Genomic DNA, 12,844 nt, shown 5'->3' with positions numbered 1-12,844 from the left:
AGAATATATAGTAGTACCATGATAAAAGAATAAACATATATAACTATTAGTGTTGCTCACGAATATTCGCATTGCGAATATTTGTTACGAATATGGCATATTCGAATATTCGCGAATAACTCGAATTTCGCGGGCAAAATTCGCTATTCCGAATATTCGTACTTTTTCAAATTTATTTTTAAAACAGATCACATCCTAGTGATCTCCATCGACGTCTAAAAGCATTGCTGGTATGATTAGAGACCCTGGGCCGAGTAGCTAAGCTGAGGCGATCCTTTTATGTTGCCGAATATTCGCAATCGCGAATATTCGTATTACGAATATTCGCGAATACTTTCTCCGTCCTTCGTTTGCATCAGAGCCAATCAGAGTTCTCCTACCACAGTTGTCATAGGAGAGTGGAGTGTTTCTGTGCGTTTTTCCAGTGTATCACATCTTCAAAGAATTTTCCATTTTTGTCCCGTGTCGTCATTTGCATTTCACCTCTTTAATGAGAATAATAACTGTTTAACATAAAGACATTTAAAAGATGTCAACGTAAACGATTTACTTGGCTTTTTTTTAACTCAACAGAATCAGGGGCCCCAGTGTGCGGTTGATCTTTACCTAACTCAATACAGGTCAGTCTAGAGGAGAGATCTGTATTTTCCAAATCTATGGTTATTCAATATTTATTAAACTAATCAATATACAAATTGGTCAAAGTAAACCCTCAAATCTATATAATAATGTATTTATTTTATTAATACCTTGTTGTTAGTTGCAGGGTCCATTACGTAAAACCACACTTTTTCCAAAGGGCAGGTAAAATTGAATGTTTCAAAATTTCGCAATCAATTTCGCATTAGCGAAATTTCACAATCAATTTCGCATTCGTATTAGCGAAATTTCGCAATCAATTTCGCATTCGCATTAGCGAAATTTTGCAAAAAAATTTTTTTTGATAAAATATCACGAATTTTCAATTTTAGCGAATATTTCACGAATATTCGTCTATATATTCGTGATATATCGCGAAATCTAATATGGCGTATTCCGCTCAACACTAATAACTATAAGTCAACATTCTAATAAAATTCTAAGAAGACGTTAAAAATGATTTATCATATAATAGAGACCTAATGGCCTGCTTTAGATTGGGAGAGATTCCCACACCAATTTAAATTTTTTGCTATTTGAATTTGTGTTACACCCACACAATTAAAGGGGTTGTAAAGGTACACTTTTTTTTTCACTAAATAGCTTCCTTTACCTTAGTTCAGTCCTCCTTCACTTACCTCACTTACCTCATCCTTCGATTTTGCTTTTAAATGTCTTTATTTCTTCTTAGAAATCCTCACTTCCTGTTCTTCTGTCTGTAATTCCACACAGTAATACAAGGCTTTCTCCCTGGTGTGGAGTGTCATGCTCGCCCCCTCCCTTGGGCTACAGGAGAGTCAGGACGCCCACTAACACACAGCTCCTTTCTCTTTCTGCAATGTAGAGAGCTTAACTTCCCTATTTACACTTTCCACTGTGTGTGCTGGAATGTGCAAACAGGGAAGCCAAGCAGGAGCAGTACGGAGCCAGTACGGTGAACTTCACAGGGCTGTTTGTCAGCTGTGGATTCTATCACACCTGTCCTGGTAGCAGTGTGTTTTTCTCCTATGCGAATGCCTGTTGTCCTCCCTTTGATTCTTCCATCCTTCAGTCCCCCCTCACCACTACCATTTTTATCTATGAATTCCTCCATCTCCTTCCCCATCCCCAGACTCTTCCATCCTTCTGTTCTTATCCATGGATTCCTCCATCTTCATCCCCAAACTCTTCTATCTTTCAGTTCCTATCTCCAGACTCCTCCAGCCTTCCATTCTCTATCCATGCATTCCTCCATCTCCAGACTCTTCTATCCTTCCTTTCTTATTCATTTATTCTTCCATCCTTCAGTTCTTACCCCTCCCTTGTATCCTGTACTCTTCCATGTCCTGGTACATGCAGGGAGTGTCATTTAATTGTGGGCCCCAATGCAAAAGTTGACCTGCCCCCCCCCCCCCTACATTACCAACCACCACTTCTACCGTGCGTGCAGATACATCCAACGCACGACTGATACTGAAAGTGGCTTAAGAGTTTTGAGTTCCCAGAGTTCCTCTTTACATCAGAGGACAGGAATCACTGCTGGAGAATCAGAGGACAGGGATCACCACTGGAGAATCAGAGGACAGGGACCCCTGGCAGATCACATGGCAGAGCTCCTTTCGCATTCCCAGGACTGTATAGAGCCCCCTCCCCCCACACACACACACTACACAGGGCTGAAATCACATTCCTTTACACACAGTCTGTCAGTCTTCACAGGGTGTATCTGTCTTTTATGTTGCCCTTCTGACCTGTGAAATTCTCTGGTCAGAATGGCAGTGTAGTTGCAGTAAGCTGTGTTGTAAATTAATGTGATTTCAGCCCTGCGGAGGAGAAACCGTATAGAGTGCTGTAATGGGAAAGGAAGCCAGGCATAGTATCCAGGGTGGAGGGGCTGGTCAGGGGGATTGGGGGGGGGGGTGCAACTTAGAGCTGGGATGGCAAAGCCATGTGGCACAAAATCTGGAGCATGCAACCATGAGGAGGTGTTAAGGGATTTGTTTTATCAATTTCTGAAGGTTTATCTGTCAGTGTTGGCAGGTGTAGGGGGAAGGTCTTTACCACAGTTGTCAGGGAAGTGGGGTAAGCGGACATTCCGGGTAGGGGGGGGGGGGTACAGTGAATCCCAGCTGGTGACTAGGAGACACTGAGCGGTGTCTTACCTTACCAGTGACATTGGTCCCATTGTGGTTATAGGACGGCACGCTCCTCTTGCCTCGCTAAGCTTGGTTACCATTCCATGTTGCCAGCACACAGCACAGACACTTCCCCATCCTGGGCTGTTCTCACCTAGTGCTCCTCTCCATTCAGGCAATGCCTCACAGCTTCTCCCCAGCTAATGAGAATGAAGGGGTGTGGACTGTGGAAGGCAAAGTAGAAGCCCAGTACTGGAGTGTGGTTGTGGGGCCCTAGGGCAGATCGGAGGTGGACTTTGTGGAGGATATGATAATATGACAGGGGGGCTTCTGGGGGCCCCTGGAGCTAGGGGCAGGGGTTGCAATTGTGACCCCTGCAACCCCTTATGCTACGCCCATGATTATATGTTCTAAATGGCAATGCAAATGCCAGTATATACACAAATATATATACTACAGAATATATATATATATATATATATATATATATATATATATATATATATATATATATATATAATTTTGATCTATCTACCTACCTATCTATATATATCTGTATGTATCAGTGGAGGTGCGTCCATAAGGGCCATGACCATTGACCATGTGACCATTCCCCACATAGGCGCTATAGTAAATAAACCCTATTATATCTAAAAAAAAAGAGGTGTTTGGCTTGGTCACAAAATAAAGGCTTTCGCTGGGGAGGACTGTTGCTAATATATAGTTATGTGTGTTTGCTGTAAATCGCAAATGTTTTGTCAATTCTTTTATAGGGCATATAAACCCTAAAAATGAATTTCTCCTATTTGGACACTTTTGGTCTGGTATATCTGTTTAAATGCAAAAAATACCGATTGATTTTGCCAGAAATCTTGTTTGATTACTTTTTGATAGCTTCTCCTTAGATACAGTAGGATGAATGAGTGTTTTCACCCTAGTAAAAGATGTGTGCTACTGGCAGGATCACCAGATGAAAAAAAGAAAATGAATTTGGCCACCACATATAGGAACTGGTAAACTGCAATATATATCATTTTTGCTGTTGGGCTTTGGCATGCTTTAATGTATGTTTACACAGTGAAATAGTGAACATCTTTAAAAACAATGAGAAATAATCTGCTGAATCCATGAGACCTTAGCATATGGTACCTGTGTCAATCTTTAGAGTTGTATTATTTGTGCTCACTGCTCATAGGACCTTTTGTGTTGTGTTCATGTATTTCAGAACATTGTGTATGTATTGCTAGCTTCTACTGCCTTTCAAAGAACTCCTTCACAATGCAGAGAACCACTTTAATAATAATGTGAAATATGCTGCTTTCAAATAATGATTTGCTATGGTACGTTCCACTATGTGTGACTGGCAAAGAATGCCAATTGACCTTGAATAGTATGTCTGTGAGCTGTAATGTGAATTGTCACTGCCATCTTTAACCGCTTGCAGACCGCTTACCACAGATTTACTGCAGCAGAGCAGCCCCTGCTGCACTGGATCAAGTACATGCATGTGATCCAGCACTTTCAGGTAGGGATGAGGTTTGAGTTCAAGTCAAACTCAATTTGGGGTGTTGGCGGCAAATTCGAAAAGCCGCGGAACACCCTGTAAAAGTCTATGGGAAAAATCTAAAGTGCTAATTTTAATGGCTTATATGCAAGTTATTGTTATAAAAAGTGTTTGGGGACCCGGGTCCTGTCCCAGGGGACATGTATCAATGCAAAAATAAGTTTTAAAAATGTAATTTTTTTTCGGGAGCAGTGATTTTAATAATGCTTAAAGTGAAACAATAAAAGTGAAATACTATATTCCTTTAAATTCCGTACCTAGGGGGTGTGTATAGTATGCCTGTAAAGCAGCGCTTGTTTCCTGTGCTTAGAACTGTCCCTGCACAAAGTGTCATTTCTGAAGGAAAAAAAGTCATTTAAAATCACTTGCGGCTATAATGAATTGTCAGCTCCCGCCAAATTTTTGCATTGATACATGTCCCTTGGGGCAGGACCCGGGTCCCCAAACACTTTTTAGGACAATAATTTGCATATTAGCCTTTAAAATTAGCACCTTCGATTTCAAACGTTTGAGTCCCATAGACTTTAACATGGTTCTAAAGTTCACACAAACTTTTGGTCTGTTTGCAGGTTCTGGTGTGAACTGAACGGGGGGGGGGGGGGGGGGATGTGTTCGGCTCATCCCTACTTCCAGGTAAGGGGCATGTGCACATGCCATCCGTCAGTTCCCCCTTTTGAGCGTCAGTTAGTGTCAAATTATATACCACACTATCGCTGTCCTACTATAAGTCGCTGATCACCGCCTTTACTAGTATATATAAAAAAAAAAACAATATATATATCCCATAGTTTGTAGGCGATATAACTTTCATGCAAACCAATCAATATACACTTATTAGGATTTTTTTCCAGTAATACATTTTGGGCTAAATTTAAAAAACATCAGGAAAACATTATCAATATTTGAGTGGGCATTCCTTTCTTTTGAATATAAAGGCTAATGTCAGAGGATGTTCTGGGAAGGTCTTTGGCAAAAAGTGGGGCACAATAAAGCGAAGGTTAACAACTACCAACAGGTGGGTTCCTGTCCTATCCGGAAAGAAGCGAGGTGGGAGCTTGTAGGCTTTAGTTCTCTGACAAGTGTACTGCTTAAATGTGTCTTATATCATATTGTATTTGCATCTCTACTACTAGCCAAACAGATCTCTAGATTACAGCGGTAGTAAAGTCTGCTTTGTGATTTTTACCTACAGGTAAGCTTTGTGCCGGGACCGAGGGCTCCTGTGCGCTTGCATGGGAGTGACGTCACCGCGGCTTCGTCCAATCAAAGGGCCAAAGCACGCAAACCCGTAAGAAACACCGGGGTAATATGTCAGGTAATATGTCAGCCCTCACAGCAGTGACAGCGCACTGTGGGAGGGCATTATCCTAAGGTAAGTATTCCATAATGTGCTTTTTTTACCAGCCGTGGTTTACAATCGCTTTAAGCAACTGGTTGCATTGACTTGAATTTAAATATTAGTGTTTGATAAAATTATTTTATCAAGCAAATAATAGATGTATATAGGAACTTATTGGCTGGCTATAGATCCATATAGCCTTACCAAACTGTTTATAACCTGAAGAATGCATACTCAATTTTTTGTTAAGTATTATGACAAAGTCTGTGATGACGAAACACACTGGGGAGGGGTTAGAGGTGATGGAGTTTCCTTGCTGATCCTGTGTAGTGGGGGATGAGTGCTTGCAGAGTGTCTGACTTTATATTCTGCAGTGGTGGGGTGCAAAAAAAGTGAAAAAATACAGAAAAAAATGTAGTCACTTGTGCCCATCCTATGCAGTCACTTGTGCCCATCATATTCAGGCACTTGTGCCCATCCTATGCAGTCACTTGTGCCCATCCTATGCAGCCACTTGTGCCCATCATATGCAGTCACTTGTGCCCATCAAATGCAGCCACTGTGCCAATCATATGCCGCCACTTGTGACCCATCAAATGCAGCCACTTGTACCCATCCTATGCAGCCACTTGTGCCTATCAAATGCAGCCACATGTGCCCATCAAATGCAGCCACCTGGCTCTAATCAGGTGCTTAAAAAAAAAACACCTGTGCCACTGAAATTCAGGCACCCGGCACCCGAAAAGGGGCCTGACGCCTGATAAGGGAGTGGCAGCGGCGGCCACGAATAGATTCCTGAATTTTTTGTTTGTTGTGCAAATCTGTGAAAATGAACATTTGCAACTAAAAATGGATGTATATAGGAACTTGTTCACTGGCTATGAGTTCACATAATCTTTATAATAGTTTAAATCTTCAAGCATCTCCGACACAAAAATAAGGTACAGAGGCTGGTAAGCCATACTGTTTATAACCTGAAGATTACCAGCACCACTTGAATACAGAGTTGAATTTTAAAAATGTTCAGCATTGTCAGAGAACTATATTTCATACTTCAAGTGTATTTGAAGTGTACAGTCATATTTACAGTACTCAGTTGCTTGCTTCCATACAGCTTTGCAAACTGCATAAAGGACTTCCAAGCACCTATTATAAAAACTTGCTAAGGCAAGGGACTGATTTACCAGCCACGACGCACAATGGCTATGCATGTGTGGATTTTTAAGATGTAGATTTTTAGAAGTGAACATTTGCAGCTAACGTTCATGTTGGCTATAAGAAAGTTTGAATAAGATATCAGTCATGCATATCTTATAGATCAAGTTATGTTGGAAGTTATGATAAAAGGTTTTAAATATCCATGCTCTGGGATGCTGCTGCTCACAGCAGTTATGAACATCTGGTTGATGGACAATTATCCACATGGACATGTAGAAGCAAATCTTTAAAAAAGATAACATTTTGGTGCATACAAAAGATTATATGGATCATATACCAATCTTTATTATAGTTTCCGAAAATGATTTCATATTGAAAATGTCTTTCACTAAAACACACAGGCCCAGATTCACAGAGAGCGGGCGCACATTACGCCGCCGTAACGCAAACAATATACGAAACGTCAACGCAGCGCAGAGAGGCAAGCATGGAATTCACAAAGCCAGTGCTCCCAAAACTGCGCTGGGTTTTGAAGGCGTACGCCGGCGTAGGTGGAAGTGGGCGTGAGCCATGCAAATGAGGCGTGACCCCATGCAAATGATGGGCCGAGTGCCAGACAGATACGTATGACGAACTGCGCATGTGCCGTGACGTGGACGCATCCCTCTGCGCATGCTCACAACTACGTCGGAACAACTGCCTAAACTACGCCGGATCACTGCGTACGGCGTGAACGTAACCTACGCCCAGCCAGACACACATCCAACGTAAAATACGCCGGCTTGTGTTCCCTGGAGCAGACCTTTGCATGTCTGCTGCTGGGTTGCACCTCCATTATGGGGCATAACTTTACGCCGGACGTACAACTTACGCGCACGTACATTCGTGAATCGCCGTATTTCCCACATTTGCATATTTGAATGGCTAATCAATGGGAGCGCCACCATGCGTCCAGCCTAAATGTGCGCCCACCCTACGTCGGCGGGATGAAGCCTGTTTTTAGGCGCATCTTAGTTTGTGGGTCCGGCGCACAGATACGACGGCCCATATTTGCACTTACGTCGGCGTAACTTGTTATACGTCGGCGTAAGTGCTTTGTGAATCTGGGCCACAATATCTAAGAAAGGGGTATTCGGCTTGTACACAAAATCTCGGTTTCTGCTGGAGAAGACTGGTGCTAATATATTTTTATGAGTGTTTGCTGTAAATTGCAATTGTTTTTGTCAATTCGTTTGTCGGATATATAAGCCCCAACAATGAACCTCTCCTGTTTGGTCTCTTTTGGTTGTTATATCTGTTTAAGTGCAAAAATAAATACCTCTTAATCTTGCCAGGAATCTTAATTGATAACTTCTTGTGCTCTTGTGTTCACAATGATCTCTGAGGACTATGAAATCCATTCTTTCTATGCTATGGAGATGAGAAACAGGGTAGGATTATTTCTTTAGTCCCATCCTATGGTGACAACTCTGCTTCTCCTTAGATACAGTATGGTAAATGAGTGTTGTCACCCAAGAAAAGGATGTGTGCTGCTGGCAGTATCACCAGAAAAAAAGAGGAAAAAGAAAGATAATGTATATATATATAAGTATATATAAGCCACCACATATAAGGACTGGTAAACTCAGGATTTTTTTTTTAGGGAGAATGCAGTTCTGGCACCCCTAATTGAATGTATGTAATGGCGAGGGGTGCTGGGGTGTGCTACAAGGTCTATCGTCACTGGAGGGGATCTATTGTTGCTTGTGGGGGTTCTATTATTTCTGTTGGTGGGTCTTATGTTGCTGGAGGGTCAGTTGATGCTAGGATGAATCCACTGTTGAGGGAGGGGTCTATTGTTGCCAGCTTCTGGATGGTCAATTGATGCTGGCTGCAGGAAGATTTTTTGTTGCTGCCCTGGTATCTATTGTTGCTGGGCGTATATTGTTGGAATTGGTCCATTATTGCTTGGGTGGGGATCTTTTGTTGATGGGAGGAGGAGTCTGTTGTTGCTGGCTTCAGGGGATCTATTTTACTGCTTTTCTTGTTATCATTGACAAATTCTATACTTAGCATCACAAATGTTACTTGGTTCTGTATTCTCTAAAAGGGCCGATATTGGGAGGTGGGTAGGGGTTTGGTACCATGGGACTGTGCTCGAAGGTGAGTAGGAGGCGGAGACAAGGGGTTACTCTGAAAGAGGGCATTCCTATACCTATTTTATGAGAAAAAAAGCCCTGGGTAAACTGCAAAATATTATATTGTTGTTTTTTTAACTTTGATGTGCTTTAAAGCGTTTGTTACCCCCCCCCCCCCACCCCCAAAATGGATCCTGCTCCTTCCACTTCAGCCCCGGACCATATTGCTGGTTCATGGCCCCTTTTTGCGATTCGGCACTGTGTCGCTTTAACTGACAATTGCGCGGTCGTGCGATGTGGCTCCCAAACAAAATTGGCATCCTTTTTTTTCCACAAATAGAGCTTTCTTTTGGCGGTATTTGATCACCGCTGCGGTTTTTATTTTTTGCGCTATAAACACAAATAGAGCGACAATTTTGAAAAAAAAATTGCATTTTTTACTTTTTGCTCTAATAAGAATCCCCAAAAATATATAAAAATTTTTTTTTTTTCCTCAGTTTAGGCCGATACGTATTCTTCTACATATTTTTCGTTAAAAAAATCGCAATAAGAGTTTATTGATTGGTTTGCACAAAAGTTATAGCGTTTACAAAATAGGGGATAGTTTTATTGCATTTTTATTAATATTTTTTTTTTACTAGTAATGGCAGCGATCAGCAATTTTTATCAGTACTGCGACCTTATGGCGGACACTTTTGACACATTTTTGGGACCATTGGCATTTTTATAGCGATCAGTGCTATAAAAATGCATTGATTACTATAAAAATGACACTGGCAGGGAAGGGGTTAACACTAGGTGACAAGGAAGGGGTTAATTATGTTCCCTGTGTGTGTTCTAACTGAAGGGGGGGTGGGACTGACTAGGGGAAATGACTGATCGCTGTTCATACATTTCCGTCATTTCTCCCCCTGACAGGACCGGGAGCTGTGTGTTTACACACACAGCTCCTGGTTCTCGCTCTGTAACGAGCGATCGCGGGTGCCCAGACACCAGGGGCGAGCGGGGGGCAATCGCGCGCCCCTATTGGCTGAAACGCGAGATGACGTATAGCTACGTGATCTCGCGCAGCCGAGCCGACCTGCCGCTGTATAACTGCGGCGGCTGATTGGCTAGAGGTTAACGCATGTTATATGACACAGTGCTTGTCCTGTGTGATTAGGCCTCCTGTAACACCTAAAAAACCTGTATGATCCTGCCAGGTTCTCCCCACCCCTCTGTAAACTGATCACAGTGTATCATGGTTGCTGAGACTAGACACCATGGTCAGTTTACGTGCCTCTGTCATCAGCAGCCTTCTATCTGCTCTCCTCTCTGCTCCTGTGTCCTCCCCCCCTCTCTGTCTGTGTGTGAGCCACCCCTCCTGCTGCTCTCATAACACTAACCTGTATACTCCATCACCACTCCCTTCTATTGCAGTGTCCCCCTCTGTGAATGATTTATAAATATGAATGCTGTAAATACCTAATGTAAGAGACAAAATTCAGATCACACAAACAGCCAGCTTTCTCCTCCTACCCCTCCCCCCCCAGACTGACATTAGGAGAGGAATCTCAGCCCCGCCCGCTGCATGCTTCAGAGGAGGAAAGGAGAAAGCTGGCCAGTCATGTGATCGCAATCTCAGCAGTGAAATGAGGTATTTGCAGCATTTATTTTTATAAATCACACACAGAGGGGGATACTACAATAGGAGGCAGTGCTGATGGTGTATACAGGTTAGATTGGCTTAACAACCACTTTAATGTATGTGTACATATTAACATAGAGGAAATATTTCAAACTATTGCAGCGTCCGCCTCTGTGAATGATTTATAAATATAAATGCTGTAAATACCTAATGTAAGAGCCAAAATTGAGATCACATGAACAGCCAGCTCTCTCCTCCCCCCTCCAGACTGACATCAGGAGAGGAATCTCAGCCCCGCCCCCTGCATCTCTCAGAGGAGGAAAGGAGAAAGCTGGTCAGTCATGTGATCACAATCTCGGCAGTGAAATTAGGTATTTGCAGCATTTATTTTTATAAGCCACACACAGAGGGGGAGAAAAAGGAAACTGCCGCTCCAGGTCAGTGCACTCAGCAATCAGTGTCCTCTCAGAAGCGTGGGTGCAGGCAATGCACGGAGCGAAGACTGGAGAAAAAGACTGGACAGCTGCACTTCCACGAAATTCTTAAAATGTTGCCTTTAATAGTAAAAAATGGAAACAGCACTACAAATCACAGCAGACAGTGGGGTGGATAGCTGATGTGTTTCGCACTGGGGTATCAGCGCTTAGTCATAGCTGGGGACACTACAATAGGAGGCGGTGCTGATGGTGTATATAGGTTAGAGTGGCTTAACAACCACTTGAATGTATGTTTACATATTAACATAGAGGAAATATTTCAAACTATAAAAAATAATCTGCTGAATCCATAAGACCTTAACATATGGTACCTGTGTCAATCTTTAGAGTTGTATTATGTGTGCTCATAAGACCTTTTGTGCTTTGTTTGTGTATTTCAGAACATTGCGTTTTTATTGCTAGCCTTTGCTGTCTTTCAAAAACCCCTTCACAATGAGCTATCTTCACAAAAGGATACACAATTCTTGTATGAGGCCTTCTCCAGCCTCTCAAGTCCTTTTTATCATTTTTGTTTGATGTATTGATGTGCTAATTAAATTCTCGTGTTATACAACATTCATTGACTGGACATTGAAATCCAAGTCTTTACTCTTTTCTGTGTCATAATGGCACATACTTTTGTTAGTTTATTACACATTTTACAAACCTTGCTCAACAAATTATACTACATTATTTAGATAATATGGGTTTTCTCACCTGCATATCAAAGATGAATTAATCATATGATATGTATTTATGTTTTGTAATAAAATATGTGCTTGTAGCTTCCTCTTTTATTCTGAACACTTCAGAAAGAATAACGACACGATTTATGTTTGCTGAAGACACTTACCATTATATCTGATGAACAATTGGGTAATGTGTGAAGCCTCGTACACACGACCGAGGAACTTGACGGGCGAAACACATCGTTTTCCTCGTCGAGTTCTTTGTTAGGCTGTCGGGGAACTCGACAAGCCAATTTTCTCCATTCCCGTCGAGGAAATAGAGAACTTGCTCTCTTTTTGGCTCATCGAGTTTCTCAACAGTTTCCTTGACGAAAATGTACACACGACCGGTTTCCTCGGCAAAAAAATATCTCCCAGCAAGTTTCGAGGCCTGAGTCACTGCTTTTGCTGATGATGCAGTCTAGGAATAAGTACAATTCAGGCCCCATACACACCATAGAATCTATCCGCAGATAAATCCCATCAAATGGGTTTCTGCGGATAGATCCTATGGTGTGTACACTCCGTCGGATATTTATCCGCAGATAAATCTCCCCTGGGATGGATTTCCAGCAGATGGATATTTGCTGACATGCTCAACAAATCCATCTGCTGGAATCCATTCCAACGGATGGATCCGCTCGTCTGTACAGACTTACCGGATCCATCCGCCCAAAGGGATTCCCCGCACGCGTCGTAATGATTTGACGCATGCGTGGAATTCCTTATATGACAGCGTCGCGCCCGTCGCCGCGTCATAATAGCGGCGACGGCGCGACACGTCAACGGCAGAGGATTTCAGCGCGGATTTCAATGCGATGGTGTGTACACGCCATCGCATAGAAATCTTCTGAAATCCTCGAGAGGATTTATCCACGGATACGGTCCGCTGGACCGTATCTGCGGATAAATCCTCTCGTGTGTATGGGGCCTGAGAGTTTTATATTCTTCCAAAGTTTGGTGAAACTGGGAACATCTTGGTGAAATGCATTACATTTATTGTTTGTTTTGTTTTTTTAGAAGTACAGTTTTATTTGTTTTGGATAGAGCAGGGAATGATTACAACCCTTGGGATTTTTACA

The sequence above is a fragment of the Rana temporaria genome, chromosome 12, assembly GCF_905171775.1.
Source record: "Rana temporaria chromosome 12, aRanTem1.1, whole genome shotgun sequence".
NCBI classification, from domain to species: Eukaryota; Metazoa; Chordata; class Amphibia; order Anura; family Ranidae; genus Rana; species Rana temporaria.
Note: the sequence above shows the minus strand (reverse complement) of the source record.